General features: G+C 44.8%; 2 protein-coding genes across 13 annotated transcripts in view; one reads left to right on the forward strand and one right to left on the reverse strand.

Annotated features, from left to right (window-relative positions):
• The window catches only part of LOC139273646 (oocyte zinc finger protein XlCOF26-like), a 178,958-nt gene extending 177,263 nt beyond the window's left edge, over positions 1-1,695 (reverse strand). For all 4 annotated transcript variants that reach the window (XR_011595271.1, XR_011595270.1, XM_070890661.1 and 1 more), the window contains exons 1-2: positions 1,607-1,695; positions 975-1,146 (exon numbers count right to left, since the gene is read on the reverse strand). The gene's annotated coding sequence lies outside the window, so the exon portion shown is untranslated. The remainder of the gene's footprint in view (positions 1-974; positions 1,147-1,606) is intronic.
• The window catches only part of LOC139273639 (zinc finger protein 239-like), a 332,544-nt gene that overhangs the window by 90,540 nt on the left and 226,895 nt on the right, over positions 1-15,109 (forward strand). For 3 of the 9 annotated variants that reach the window (XM_070890642.1, XM_070890637.1, XM_070890645.1), the window contains exons 1-3: positions 7,029-7,115; positions 8,307-8,432; positions 11,218-11,306. The exons of 1 other annotated variant lie outside the window; for it this stretch is intronic. The gene's annotated coding sequence lies outside the window, so the exon portion shown is untranslated. Of the gene's footprint in view, positions 1-2,586; positions 2,686-7,028; positions 7,116-7,173; positions 7,930-8,306; positions 8,433-11,217; positions 11,307-15,109 lie in introns of those variants that run through there. 5 more of the 9 variants (XM_070890639.1, XM_070890638.1, XM_070890641.1 and 2 more) reach the window with 5 other exon arrangements.

Here is a 15,109-nt window from a genome sequence, read left to right on the forward strand (position 1 = left end):
CTGGTTACTTTCTTCCACAATGAGATCGCCTATTTAAGACTGAGATGAGAAGATATTTCTTAGAGTTGTGAATCTTTGAAATTCTCTATCGAATAGAGATCTTACTATATGGCAGAGTAGATGGGAGGGGTCGTATGGCCTATGCCTGCTATTTCTTGTGTTTCTGAGTAAGGATACGGGCAGGAGTGTTTTTGATAAGATTAAGTTTACGGAGAGTGCGTGGTGTGATGCCGATCAGGAGCGCATTGGAATAGTCCAATGTTGTGGTAACAGAGGCATGGATGAGGAAGGGGCAGAGACCGGCGATGTTATGGAGCTGGAAGTAAGCGTACTCGGTGATTGAGGGAATATGGGTTCAGAAGCTCAGCTTGGGGTCAAGTACGACACCAATAAATAAATTGCAACTCTCCGTATCTCTGTTTCAGTATATTAGAAAACTACATATCTCTAGTGATCAATTAATCGGAAATGCTTCAATATTAGTAGTTATCAATATATTTTCTTATAATTCTAAATGTTCATGAATGAATAATTGATTCTGTCAGTGATAGACCATGCTGGGACTTCAGATTGGTCTGTGCATCGTGATCAGTGAATTGACGACGTGCTTCCGGTTCAATCTTTCCAATGGCTTTCTCACCAGATGGGAAATATTTGAACATTGAGATCTGATGGTGTCGGTGTGAGTTCAGCCCCACCGAATGTACAGAGACGGGTCCATCTGCTGGGCTCTGCCTCAAACTGGAGTCACCTCTTAGATCAAAGCCCTTTACTCTAAAACACACACAAGATTCACTGTGACTGTGTTCAGAGACAGAAAGTGATCTCACTTCACATCCCATTGCACGGCCTCATGCTGGATAATTGTGCTCGGTGGTCAGACTCTCCCAGTCTCATTTCCTGTCTTACCTTGTAACCTGTGTGTACTATCTACAGGACCGGTGTGTATCTGAGTAAATGGCACTTTCTCTTACCTTTCTCCCCAGTCGATCTATTAAAGCGCTTTCAATCGGAAGGGGCTCCATGGTTGGTGCTCTCACAATCCTGTGCTGGTTCACCTGCTGTTGTTCCTCAGTCCACAATCCCGGTTTCCTTCCAGCTGTGGAACTTTCTCAATCACTCCGCCATTCACCGGGAGATCTAATTCTGGCAGGGCAGAAAATTAGAAGAATATTAATGTTGTGAAGTGGAATGTAGTGTAAAGTGTTTTTCCAACGTTTCAGAAAAGTATATGTCCAGTATTTCTGTTTGATTTTATCCTTTTCCTCAAGATTCCTGTCCCGCCCATCTGGACTGACAGAAAATCACCAGAATTCTCCCCGGGTTACACGCTGTCTGATCTCACTGGGCCCCCGGGTTACACACTGTCTAATCTCACTGGGCCCCCGGGTTACACACTGTCTGATCTCACTGGGCCCCCGGGTTACACACTGTCTGAGCTCACTGGGCCCCCGGGTTACACACTGTCTGATCTCACTGGAAGTTTCAGTCTATCTCCCGCATGTCCCCAAACACTGAGCTGCAGGGCTGTGTGTTCAGTCCGGTGTTTTCCCTCACAGATTCACCGCGCCCGCCCGCCCGCTCTGCCCCGGCCTCAGCCGCCCACCATCAGTCCGGTTCCCTGCGGCCCCCGGTTCCTCACATTGTCCAACCGCTGGTTGCAGCAAACTGCGCGGCATCCGGGGATTGAGGGTGGGGAGGGCGCACTGCCGCCACAGAGCGCGTTCGGTGCATAGTCCCGACCGTCTATTGGCTGCACGCAGCAGATTGCCAGCCACGCCCACCAATAGAAACCGGCAGCGCCACAGAGCCCCGCCCACTGTGTTGAAGGAAACTCTTTTGAGTTTACCTGCGAAAACATAAAACATGTATCCGTGCCACCCGACCTGGATGACACACACAAGACATTTACAAGGCCCTTTTTTTTTTTTTTTTTTTTTTGGTGGTTTTTTTTTTGGGCACTAAAATCAAATTTTTCCTTTTTTCCAGTGCCCCCTATAAAAGGAGAGGAGGACACTAAAAGCACCGGCAATTAAAACAAATTAAACTTAAAAAACGTAAAATCAAATTAAAATTTGGTTGCCGGGCGTGATGATGCACTCCAGTCCCTCCGGTGCCCACCTCTCGCGGAAGGCCGCGAGCGTACCGGTGGACACCGCGTGCTCCATCTCCAAGGACACCCTGGACCGGATGTAAGAGCGGAAGAGAGGCAGGCAGTCAGGTTGAACGACCCCCTCGACTGCCCGCTGCCTGGACCGGCTGATGGACTGTGTTGAAGGAACTCAGGGCAGCTCGGGGGTCACGTGGCTCCTGATTTGAAAACCGTTCAACCGCCTCACCGCGCGCCAGGCGGGGATGTCACAGCCCCGCCCACATCGCTTGTGACGTCACAGCCCCGCCCACATCGCTTGTGACGTCACAGCCCCGCCCACATCGCCTGTGACGTCACAAGTGGCGTTGGTGCTGAGTGGCTTGGTTGTTCGTATTGCGCCTGCGCCGGACTCCCAGCTCACTCAATCCTTCACTCCTGCAGTATTATTAATAACTTTTCTTTATAGAGCGCCTTTAACATAGTAAAACGTCCCAAGGCGCTTCACAGCAGTGTTACAGGACACAACACATACATTTCACACCGAGCCACAGAAGAACAAATTGCGGCATGTGACCAAAAGCTGGGTCAAACAGGTAGGTTTGAAAGAGGGTCTGAAAGTAGGAAAGAGGCGGAGAGGTTTAGGGAGGGAGTTCCAGAGCTCGGGGCCCAGGCAGCTGAAGGGCCGGACACCGATGGTGGAGCGATTATCATCAGGGATGGTCAAAAGGGCAGAATTTGAGGAGTGCAGACATCTTGTGGGCTGCAACAGATTCCAGAGATCGGGAGGGACGAGGCCATGGAGTGATTTGTAAAAAGTGATTTGTGATTATTAACAGCAACAACTTTTAACCGTGAGTCTTGTATATTTGTACATGGGACGTTCTGGCAATGGAAGAATGACCATAATATAAAATGTTACACTAAGTTTGAAAGTGATTTTGTTAAATCTGAAACTGGGGTCTTAAATTTAAACAAGGTATGAGGGTTGAGTTGGCTAAGATAGATTAGGAAACTACATTAAAAGGTATCGAGCCAGATTAGCAATGGCTCGCTTTAAAGAATTAATACATAATTTACAATAATTACATACCTAATTACAAAACCCCCACAGGTGCTCCAACCGTGGCTAACCAGTTAAGTTAAAGATAGTTTTAGATCAAAAGGAAGAAGCTTATAATGTTGCCAAAAAGAGCAGTAAGCCTGGGGATTGGGAACATTTTAGAATTCAGCAAAGGAGGACCAAGAAACTGATAAAGAATGGGAAATAGAAAAAGTAGATGTGGGTCCCCTACAGGCTGAGAAATTATAATGGGGAATAAGGAAATGGCAGAGAAATTAAACCAATACTTTAGGTGGAAAATTGTGGTTGGAGGCTTCTTTTGGGCGAACGCAGCCGACCAGAATTTTAAAAAAAATTGCCTGGCCTCAGAGGAACATAGGATTGCGGTCGGAGTCAGAGTTTTGTAGTGCAGTGTACAGGAACATGTCTTCCAGGTATGTTTTCGTATCCTAGGATCACGTGGGCCTGAACCACCAATGAACATCTAGTATTCTCATTGATAATAATGGGAGCTCCGGTTGTACGAGCTCCCATTGCTATCAACAACAACAACTTTATTTATATACCGCTTTTAACGGAGTAAAATGTCCCAAGGCACTTCAGTGTTATAAGACAAAGCAAATAAGTTTGACACCGAGCCACATAAGAAGAAATTACAGCAGATGACCAAAAGTTGGTCAAAGAGTAGCTTTAAGGGGCATCTTAAAGGGGGAAAGAAATGCCCAGAGGCAGAGAGGCTTAGGGAGGGAGTTCCAGAGCTTAGGGCCCAGGCAGCTGAAGGCACGGCCACCGATGTTGAACAGTTCTAATCAGGAATGCTCAAGCGGGCTAATTTTGAGGAACACAGACATCACGTGGCATTGTGAGGCTGAAAGAGATTACAGAGATAGGGAGGGGCAAGGCCATGGAGGGATTTGAAAACAATGATGAGAATTTTGAAATCGAGGCGTTGCATAACTGGGAGCCAATGTAGGTCAGCGAGCACAGGAGTGATGGGTGATCAGGACTTGGTGCAAGTTAGGACATGGGGTGCAAGTTAGGACATGGCGTGCCAAGTTTTGGATGACCTCAAATTTACATAAGAACATAAGAAATAGGAGCAAAAGTATGGCCATACGGCCCCTCGAGCCTGCTCTGCCATTTAATACGATCATGGCTGATCTGATCATGGACTCAAGTCCACTTCACTGCCTGCTCGCCATAATCCCCTATTCCCTTCTCGGTTAAGAAACTGTGTATCTCTGTTTTAAATTTATTCAATGTCCCAACTTTCACAGCTCTCTGAGGCAGCAAATTCCACAGATTTACAACCATCTGAGAAAAGAAATTTCTCCTCATCTCAGTTTTAAATGGGTGGCCCCTTATTCTAAGATTATGCCCCCGAGTTCTAGTCTCTCCTATCAGTGGAAACATCCTCTCTGCATCCATCTTGTCAAGCCCCCTCATAATCTTATACGTTTCGATACGATCACCTCTCAATCTTCCGAATTCCAATGAGTCGAGGCTCAACCTACTCATCCTTTCCTCATAAGTCAACCACCTCATCTCCGGAATCAACCTCGTGTACCTTCTCTGAGCAGCCTCCAAAGCAAGTATATCCTTTCATAAATAAGGAAACCAAAACTGTACGCAGTATTCCAGGTGTGGCCTCACCAATACCCTGTATAACTGTAGCAAGACTTCCCCTTTGCAATAAAGGCCAAGATTCCATTGGCCTTCCTGATTACTTGCTGTACCTGCATACTAACCTTTTATGTTTCATGCACAAGTACCCCCAGGTCCTGCTGTACTGCAGCACTTTGCAATTTTTCTCCATTTATAAAATAACTTGCTTTTTTTCCTCCAAAGTGCATGACTTCACAATTTCCAACATTATACTCCATCTGCCAAATTTTTGTCCACTCACGTTTCCTGTCTATGTCCTTTTGCAGATTTTTTGTGTCCTCCTCACACATTGCTTTTCCCTCCCATCTTTGTATCATCAGCAAACTTGGCTACATTACACTTGGTCCTTTCTTCCAAGTTAATATAGATTATAAATAGTTGGGGTCCCAGCAATGGTCCCTGCAGCATGCCACTGGTTACTGATTGCCAACCAGAGCATGAACCATTTATCCCAACTCTCTGTTTTCTGTTAGTTAGCTGAGCCTCTATCCATGCTAATATATTACCCCAACCCCGTGAACTTTTATCTTGTGCAGTAATGTTTTATGTGGCACCTTGTTAAATGCCTTCTGGAAGTCCAAATACATCACATCCACTGGTTCCCCTTAATCCACCCTTCTCGTTACATCCTCAAAGAATTCTAGCAAATTTGTCAAACATTATTTCCCCTTCATATATGCAAATATAAATTGTGTTCACCGCCCCAACAGCCTTTCTTTGTCTGTCTCTCTCTCTCTCCTCCTAAACTGAGGGACATTTAACAGTGATCTATCCATCCCATCCTCATCATCCAGAGATAGCTATCAGAGTGAGCGGCAGAGAGACAGGCATAGTATCAGCCTTAAACACCCGAACTGTGTCTGCATATTAGGGTCAATACTAGTATCACACATTCATGTATAACACCAGTGGGGGGAGAGAGACACACACATTATCAGTCTTACACTTGGCATCAGTGTCTCCATATTACACTCAGTAACAGTGCCACATTGTCATGTATAGCACCAGAGAGAGAAACAGTGTCTGACATATCAAGAAAGACTGGATCAACTGGGTTTGTATTCACTGGAGTTCAGAAGAATGAGAAGGGATCTCATAGAAACGTTTAAAATTCTGACGGGTTTAGACAGGTTAGATGCAGGAAGAATGTTCCCAATGTTGTGGAAGTCTAGAGCCAGGGGTCACAGTCTAAGGATAAGGGGTAAGCCATTTAGGACCGAGATGAGGAGAAACTTCTTCACCCAGAGAGTGGTGAACCTGTGGAATTCTCTACCACAGAAAGTTGTTGAGGCCAATTCACTAAATATATTCAAAAAGGAGTTAGATGTAGTCCTTATTACCAGGGGGATCAAGGGGTATGGCGAGAAAGCAGGAATGGGGTACTGAAATTGCATGTTCAGTCATGAACTCATTGAATGGCGGTGAAGGCTGGAAGGGCCGAATGGCCTACTCCTGCACCTATTTTCTATGTTTCTATGTGTCAGTGTTGTACTCACAAGTATGTCCACATCACGTGAAATAACAGTATCCCGCCTTCACAAACAGTACGAGATTGAGAGAGAGAGAGAGAAAGAGAAGAGAGATCGAGATCGAGATCGAGGCAGGACGGTGAGACACAGAAACATGCACAGTATCAGTTCAAGACTGACCTGTGAAGTCTACTTTTATCCTGAAAGTCCCCATTGGAGGGACAGAAGTTAAAGTCTCTCACTGATATTGTACCACAGACAGACACATTATTAATCCCACACTGCGGGACAGTGTCAGAGAGTGAGAGAAACAACGTCCCACATTTAACCCTCACTTGCCTGTTGTACTCTCTGTAATCTTACAGCTAAGGGCCGTTTGGTATGACCCAGTGTTTCACTCTGATTAAACTAAACTGGGACAGTTTCTGTCATATTAACTCCTGCACAGTCCCAGCAAACACTCCTACTTCCCCCGTCCCTCTGATGTTTCTGCAGGATTGCTTTGTGAGGACAGGCTCATGAATAGAAAAATAATGTGCACGGAATGATCCCAAATTGAGCATCTCAAAGGGAATTTAAACATTCTCTGTCCTTTTCCCCCAGGCCCAGTTCCTTTGCTCATACTCTGATTAAAGTGAATTGGGAAAGTTCACTTTGCTGATTATAGACTGCGCATGCGTGGATAAGCCCCGCCCCCTGTGTCGATTTCCAGTGAGCAGAAGAGCACATGCGCCCTCCCCTCCCCCAGCCCTGTCTGTGATCGTCATTCACTCAGTGAGCGGAAGAAGATGGTTTAAACAGCCGGGAATGGAGACACCACGGCCCCGGGGTAAGGCAGCGAGCAGCAGCCTCCTTACAGCAGCACATCGCTTTGGGAGCGTGTCCGCAGATGGGCTCAGAGATCGGCACTGAGTCCGGGGGAAGTTCAGGGGGAGTCGGAGGCTGTGTGTAACAGGCGGAGTGGAGCAAGAACTGGTCTCAGTGCGTGGAGTGAGTGGGGGAAGGGAGAGGCCATTCTCGGGCTGTGTGTGGACAGCGTGTGTCCCGGGTAAGGGAGACAGAATGGGAAGGATCTGCTGTTTACAATCATTGCTGCTTTCTCCCTCCAAACCAGTAGTGAACGTTCCTGCTTTAGTTCCAGTCTCACCGTGTTTGTTGTCCGAGACTCCCAAAGCAAGTGCTCTACTCGGAACTCCTTCACCCCAAACGAACCAAAGGTGGGCAGCGGAAACATTACAAGGACACCCTCAAAGCCTCCCTGATAAAGTACGCCATCCCCACTGACACCTGGGAGGCCCTGGCCCAAGACCGCCCTAAGTGAAGGAAGTGCATCCAGGTGGGCGCTGAGCACCTCGACTCTCATCGCCGTGAGCATTCAGAAATCACACGCAAGCAGCGGAAAGAGCGTGCGACAAACCGGTCCCGCCCCCCCACTTCCCTCAATGACTATCTGCCCCATCTGTGACAGGGACTCTGGCTCTCGTATTGGACTGTTCAGCAACCAAAGAACTCACTTCAGGAGTGGAAGCAAGTCTTCCTCGATTCCAAGGGACTGCCTATGATGATGATCATTGGACAGTGAGCGGTGGAAGCAGAGCCGGACACTGAGGATTTATACAAGGAGCATCTATTGCAGGCACCGGGTGAGAAATGTAAAGGACACGTTTTAAACAGCGGCTCTTTGTTTTTGGTTGAACAGTTAGTGCCCTGGGAGAGGGGAGCAGCAATCTGAGCTGTGTAAAAGTCCGTGCTCCATCGGGTCGTCCCATTCCTGAAGCAGGGCAGGGGTTGGGTTGTGTCTGGATGTCAGTAAATTGCTGTAAATCTGCCCAACACACTTGGTGTGTAGAAGCTGAGTGCTGCAGTACTGCAGTGGAGTCAGACACTGACACTGTTTGTATCGCTGGCTTCCCTTTGTGAATGTTCAAAATGATTACTAATTGAACAATTACATTCATCACTTTAGTCTTTTCTACCTCTCTTATTCTTGAATGATCAGAGATACCTTCTCCTCCTACAGGCAAGGAATTGAAGGAACCGGAACAAATGTGAAGTTTCCACCACCTGAGACATAAGGAACAGTGCAACCAGCTCCTCCTCACACACAGCCTTTTTTTAATTTGTTCACTGGATGTGGGTGTCGCTGGTAAGGCCAGCATTTATTGTCCATCACTAATTGCCCTGGAGAAGATGGTGGTGAGCCACCTTCATCAACGGCTGCCGTCCATGTGATGATGGTACTCCCACAGTGCTGTTAGGGAGGGAGTTCTGTTTCTCTAACAGGTTCCATGTGCTGAAAGGCCTCCTCAAGTTCCCAGATCCAGGGACTGTTCTTCCCCATTGTTTTGGAAATAGCATTGGGCAGTAAACAGGAGCTCAATGCTTCTTGTGCACCAGCTCACTGATCAGCACTCCTCACGCTGATTATGTTTTATAATCTCACTCAAACGTCCCAAAATGTTGCTTTCTTTTCCATCACCTCTAGGGTTATTAGCCAAGTTTGCATCAAGCAAATCGTGATCCCACCAGTAACAGCACTTTCCCGACTGTTATCCAAGAGGCTGCTTCTGACATTTTCTTCTGCGTAAATGTTAACCACGTGAATAACTGAAAATCTTCATTTCTACAGCAACAACAAACACTTGCATTTATGACAGATACAGAGTGAATCCCTCACTCACTCACTGTACCACAGACTGACAGATACAGAATGAATCCGACACTCACTGCATCACTGACAGATATGGTTTATGTAATGTACTAATAGCTCGTCTCTACTCCAAATATTTCTGAATCGCATTCGTCCAATATAATGTGCAAAACTATTGTCTGTTGGGGTCATCTCTGATCTGTAAATTTCACAAATATAGGATAAAACCCACTCTCTCATACCAGAAAATAACAGGTACAGAATAAATCCCACACTCTCATACCAGAAACTAACAGGTACAGAGGAAACACACAGTCGCTTACCCCAGAATGAGAGATCTAGAATGAATCCCACATTCACATTGCACAAACTGACATATAAAGGTAAAAATCCACACTCAGATACCAGAAACTGACACCCCACACATCATCTACAAACTGACGGTACAGAAAAAAACCCACAATCACATCCCAGAAACTGACAGGTACATATTAATTCCTACACTCACACAACAGGAACTGACAGGTACAGAATACAATCAACACCCAGATTCCAGAAACTGACAGGTATAGAATGCAATCCACACTTAGATACCAGAAAGTGACTGGTACAGATTAAAACCACAGTCACATATCAGAAACTGATGGGTACCGATTCAACCCCATACTCTCATACCGGAATCTGATAGGTACAGAATAAAATGCACACTCCGATCCGAAAAACTGACATACTGGTCAATATCCACTCACATACCAGAAGCTGATGATATAGGTTAAAGGACACACTCACATAACAGAAACTGACAGGTACATGATAAAGATTCGCTTAGATACCAGAAACTGACAGATACAGAATAAAACCTACACTCACATCAAAACTTGACAGGTACAGAATAAATCCCACATGCACAGAGCAGGAACTGATAGGTACAGTATGAAACCCACACCCACGTATCTGAGCAATAATATGCAAGTAAAACCCACACTCGCCTATTGGAAACTGACCGGGAAACACACACACACCAGCGACTGATGGAACGAGTAGAACAGTTTAGGCACCCTTTCTCCAGTGTCAGGCTCACACAATCGTTTTTTTTAATGTAGCACATTTAATTAGTGATAAAAGCTACTTGTGAAACAATCCCATTTTTGCTAATTTAATTTGTGACAAAAAGATGGTATGAGCATGCGCTAAATACATGCTGCTCCTCCCCTCCGCACACAGTGTTTAAACTGACAGGAAGGGCCCATGCGAGCTCCCCTCCTCCAGCTCTGTCAGCGGCTGCCGTTTCCTCTGTGCCGGGCTGATGATCGTTGAACACATCAGGGAGCGGAGATATCCCAGGCCCGAGCAAGGGAGCAAACAGCAGCCACCTTACAGCAGCTCATCACATTGGGACTGTGTCCGCAGATGGGCTTTGAGTCGGGGTAAGTTCAGCAGCAGTCGGGGGCTGTCTGTAAGAGGCAGAGTGGAGTAGGAACTAGTTTTGGAGCATGGAGTGATGGGGGAAGGGGGAGCCCATTCTCGGGCTGTGTGTGTACGGTGTAAGGTAACAGAGAAAGTAAATCACCTCGCTCTTTCAAATCAGTGCTGCTTTCTTTCCCCAAATCAGTAGTGAATGTTCCTGATTCAGTTCCAATCTCACCGTGTCTGTTGTTCTTGGACATTGAATAGTGGAAACACAGCCTGAGAATGAGGATGTGAGCAGTGTCACAAAGTGCATCTATTGCAGGCACCAGAAGAGGAATGTAATTGGAGACATTTCAAAAATGGGTAATTTTGTTTTGGTGCATTGAATTCTTCAGAACCATGTTGCTGGTGATCGAGCGATACATTGTCACCCCCTCAGATACATCAGCATCTGGTAACTGTGACATTCTGTTAATGACACAGGCCATTAACTCTGTTTCAATAGACTGAGAACAATTGTTGTACAGGTACCTGTGGTTATATTCCAGGAAGCAATTCAGAATTTTACAGGTAGTCCCATAGAAGTGGGAGAGATCAACCTGAACTGTGCCAATCGGGTGGTCCCATTCATGGACCAGTGCTGGGTTTGGGTTGTGTCTGGATGCTGATAACTTACCATAGAACCGTCCTATACACCTGAGTGCTGCTGTACTGCAGTGAGATCAGACAAGGACACTGTTTGTATCGCAGATTCCTCTCTCCAGATTCTTTACTTTATTAAACACAAACACATGAATTATAACTTTATTTTTATAATCTCTCCATTGGCTGTCCATATCATAACTAAGTGTTTTCCTATTATTATTCTCAGAGCAAAATACTTCACCAAGCCAGAATAAATTTGATCTTTCCTCAACCCGGAACACAAGGAACAGTGCAGGCAGCTCCTTCTCACACACAGTAAGTACATTATCACTCAGAGCGCAGAGACACAGAACTGACCTCAATCATATTGTCACAGGCAGCAGAAGCTGTCAGTCCCACAGTGATCCAAATTCCCAGAATTATATTATGAATCCCACAGTCACTTGGAGCAGTACAATAATGTGTTGTTTCAAAGTCCAATCATATCTCATTGAAAGGCAGATCCAATTTCACTCCCTTACTCACACACACGAACAGATAGACACTGACAGTGTCAATTCACACTCGTGTCTGTACAATGACTCTCAAACCCAACAGCTAACATACAAGAGCAGAGAAACTGAGGTAATGGACTGAATCAAACCTCCTCCTGAGACAGTCATCGATAATCACAAACTATCATCCGCCTACAGCAGGTGAGACGGAACCAATTCCAACACTCACACAGAGCAAGAATAGCTCAGTACAAGAGACTGTCAATTACATAATCAATCCCACACTCTCACACACCACCAGTCTAACAGATACATAATCAATCCCACACTCTCAAACAGTACCAGAGACTGAGAGAAACAATGATTCATACACTCAGACACATTGAAAAAAAATCACAATCTGTCATTCAATCATTTCCAGTACCTGACTGACAGTGAAACCCACACTCCCGTACCAGGCACTTACAGCTACAGACAAATACTCACACTCACATACCAGAGACAGATAGTTGGAGAGTGAACTCCACAGTCACGCACCAGAAACTGACAGGTACAGAAAAAAAACACTTTTGCATTCCAGAGACTGATAGAAAGAGTAATACCCACACTCACATTCCAGAGACTGATAGATACAGAGTAATACCCACACTCACATTCCAGAGACTGAAAGATACAGAGTAATACCCACACTCACATTCCAGAGACCGATAGATACAGAGTAATACCCACACTCACATTCCAGAGACTGACAAATACAGACTAAAAACCACACTCCTGTAACAATCTTACAGGTACTGATTAAAACCCTTACTCAAATATCAGAAACCGATAGATACAGAATGAAACCCACACTCACTTCTCAGGGACGGACAGATACAGAATAAAACACATATCAGAGAGTGACAGAGCAAAATCAACACTCACCTGAAAGTGACTGACTGATTCAATGTCAAACCCACAATACCACAGCTGTACCAGACACTTAAAGGCACAGAATGAAATCAACATTCATATAATAGCAACTGACGGGTACAGAAAACATACACACATTAACATACCAGTGACAGACAGGTAGAATGTCATAACAGAAACTGTGACATATAGAATATAACCCCACTCATAACAGAAACAGACAGGTACAACTAAAAAGTGCCACACTCACACACAAGAGACTGACAGGTACAGAGTGAAATCCACATTCACACACTTGAATAAACACACATTCACATAACAGAAACTGACAGGAGGAAAACCCACATACACATACCATAGACTGACATTCACAGAATAATACCCACACTCAGATACCATAGACTGATGGATACAGAGTAAACCCCAAACTCACACCAAAGACTAATAGATAGAGTGAAGATCACACTCTCATCCCAGAGAATGACCACTGTAGAGTAAAATCCACACACAAAAAAGTGAGTGACAGATCAAGAATAAAACCTGCACTCACATCCCAGAGAGTGAAAGATAGACAAAAATACACAATCATGTTACCGAGATTGATACATACAGATAATACCCAAATACATATACCAGAAACTGAGATAGAGAAAAACCACACTCAAATCTCAGAGACTGACAGATAAAGAATAAAACTCACACACACATCCTCGAGAGTGATAGATACAGACTTAAATATGCACTCCCTTACCAGAAACTGGGAGTTATTGCACTGATTGAACACTTACTCATGTAACACAAACTGACAGGTACAGTGTAAAACCCCACACTCCCATTCCTGAAACTGACAGGTACAGCGCTAAAACCCACATTCACATCAGAGAAACTGAAAGTTGCTGAATGAAGCCCCACTCAAATACCAGAAACAGACAGATACAGACAAAAGCCCACATTACCTGAAACTGACCGAGAGTAAAACCCACACTCGCCTACCAGAGATTGAAATTTACAGATACAATCCACACATACCAGAGACTGAAAGGTAGAGAGTGAAAGCCACACACACACACACCAGTAACTGACGGATACAGATCACAACCCACACTCACATATCAAACACTGACAAATAAAGAGTAAAACCGCACTCTCAAAGAAAATCAACACTCAAATACCAAAAATTGACAGTGCCGGAGGAAAACCCACAATCACAGAGTAGAAACAGACATGAACAGAGTAAAATGCACTCACATTTCAGAAACCGATGGGTACAGAATACAGCTCGCATTCACATAACAGAAACTGACTGGAATAGAGGAATCGCAAACTAACATACCAGAGACTGACAAGTAGAGTGAAATCCACACACACACACCAAAAAACTGTTATATACAGAGTAAAATTCACACTTGTATATCAGAGAATGAAAGATACAGAATGAAACCCACACTCACTTACCAGTAATTGACAGGTACAGAGTGAAAACCTCTCTTCCAGACCATAAACTTACAGGTATAAAGGAAAAGCCACACTCGCTAACCAGAGACTAACAGATACAGAATAAATACTACACTCACTGGTGGGTGTAGTCTATAGGCCCCCTAACAGTAGCTACACTATTGGATGGAGTATAAATTAAGAAATAATGGAGGCTTGTAAAAAAGGAACAGGAATAATCATGGGCAATTTTAATCTTCATATTGATTGAACAAATCAAATTGGCCAAGGTAGCCTTGAGGAAGAATTCATAGTGTGTATCTGGGATAATTTCCTTGAACAGTACTTTGCGGAACCAACCAGGGAGCAGGCTATCTTAGATCTGGTACTGTGTGATGAGAACATAAGAAATAGGAGCACGCCATTTGGCCCCTCGAGCCTGCTCTGCCATTTAGTAAGAACGTGGCTGGTCTGATCATGGCCTCACCTCCACTTCCCTGTCCGCTCCCCATAATCCTTTATTCCCTTAATGCTCAAAAGTCTGTCTATTTTCACCTTAAGTATATTTAATGGCCCAGCCGCCACAGCTCTCTGGGACAGAGAATTCCACAGATTTACAACCACCTGAGAGAATAAATTCCTCTCATCTCAGTTTTAAATGGGTGACCCCTTATTCTGAAACTACATCCCCTAGTTCTAGTTTCCCCCTATGAGTGGAAATATCCTCATTGCATCTACCTTGTCGAGCCCCCTCATTATCTTTTATGTTTCAATAAGACCGCCTCTCATTCTTCTGAATTCCAATGAATATAGGCCCAACCTACTCAACCTATCTTCATAATCAACCCCCTCAATCAACCTAGTGAACCTGCTCTGAACTGCCTCCAATGCAAGTATATCCTTCCTTAAATACAGATGTTAAAACTGTATGCAATACTCTAGGTGTGACCTCACTAATACCCTGTACAGTTGTAGCAGGACTTCTCTGCTTTTATACTTCAACCCCCTTGCAATAAAGGCCAACATTCCATTTGCCTTCCTGATTACTTGCTGTACCTGCATACTAACTTTTTGTGTTTCATGCACAAGTACCCCCAGGTCCCTCTGCACTGCAGCACTTTGCAATTTTTCTCCATTTAAATAATAATTTGCTTTTTTATTTTTTCTGCCAAAGTTGACAACCTCACATTTTCCCACATTATATTCGGGACAGACTCCACTTGGAATGTACTGGGGCTAGGGTCCTGGCGAACCGAATAACTGGGGCTGCAGAGAGAG

This window comes from Pristiophorus japonicus, chromosome 9 (genome assembly GCF_044704955.1).
Source record: "Pristiophorus japonicus isolate sPriJap1 chromosome 9, sPriJap1.hap1, whole genome shotgun sequence".
Taxonomy (NCBI): domain Eukaryota; kingdom Metazoa; phylum Chordata; class Chondrichthyes; family Pristiophoridae; genus Pristiophorus; species Pristiophorus japonicus.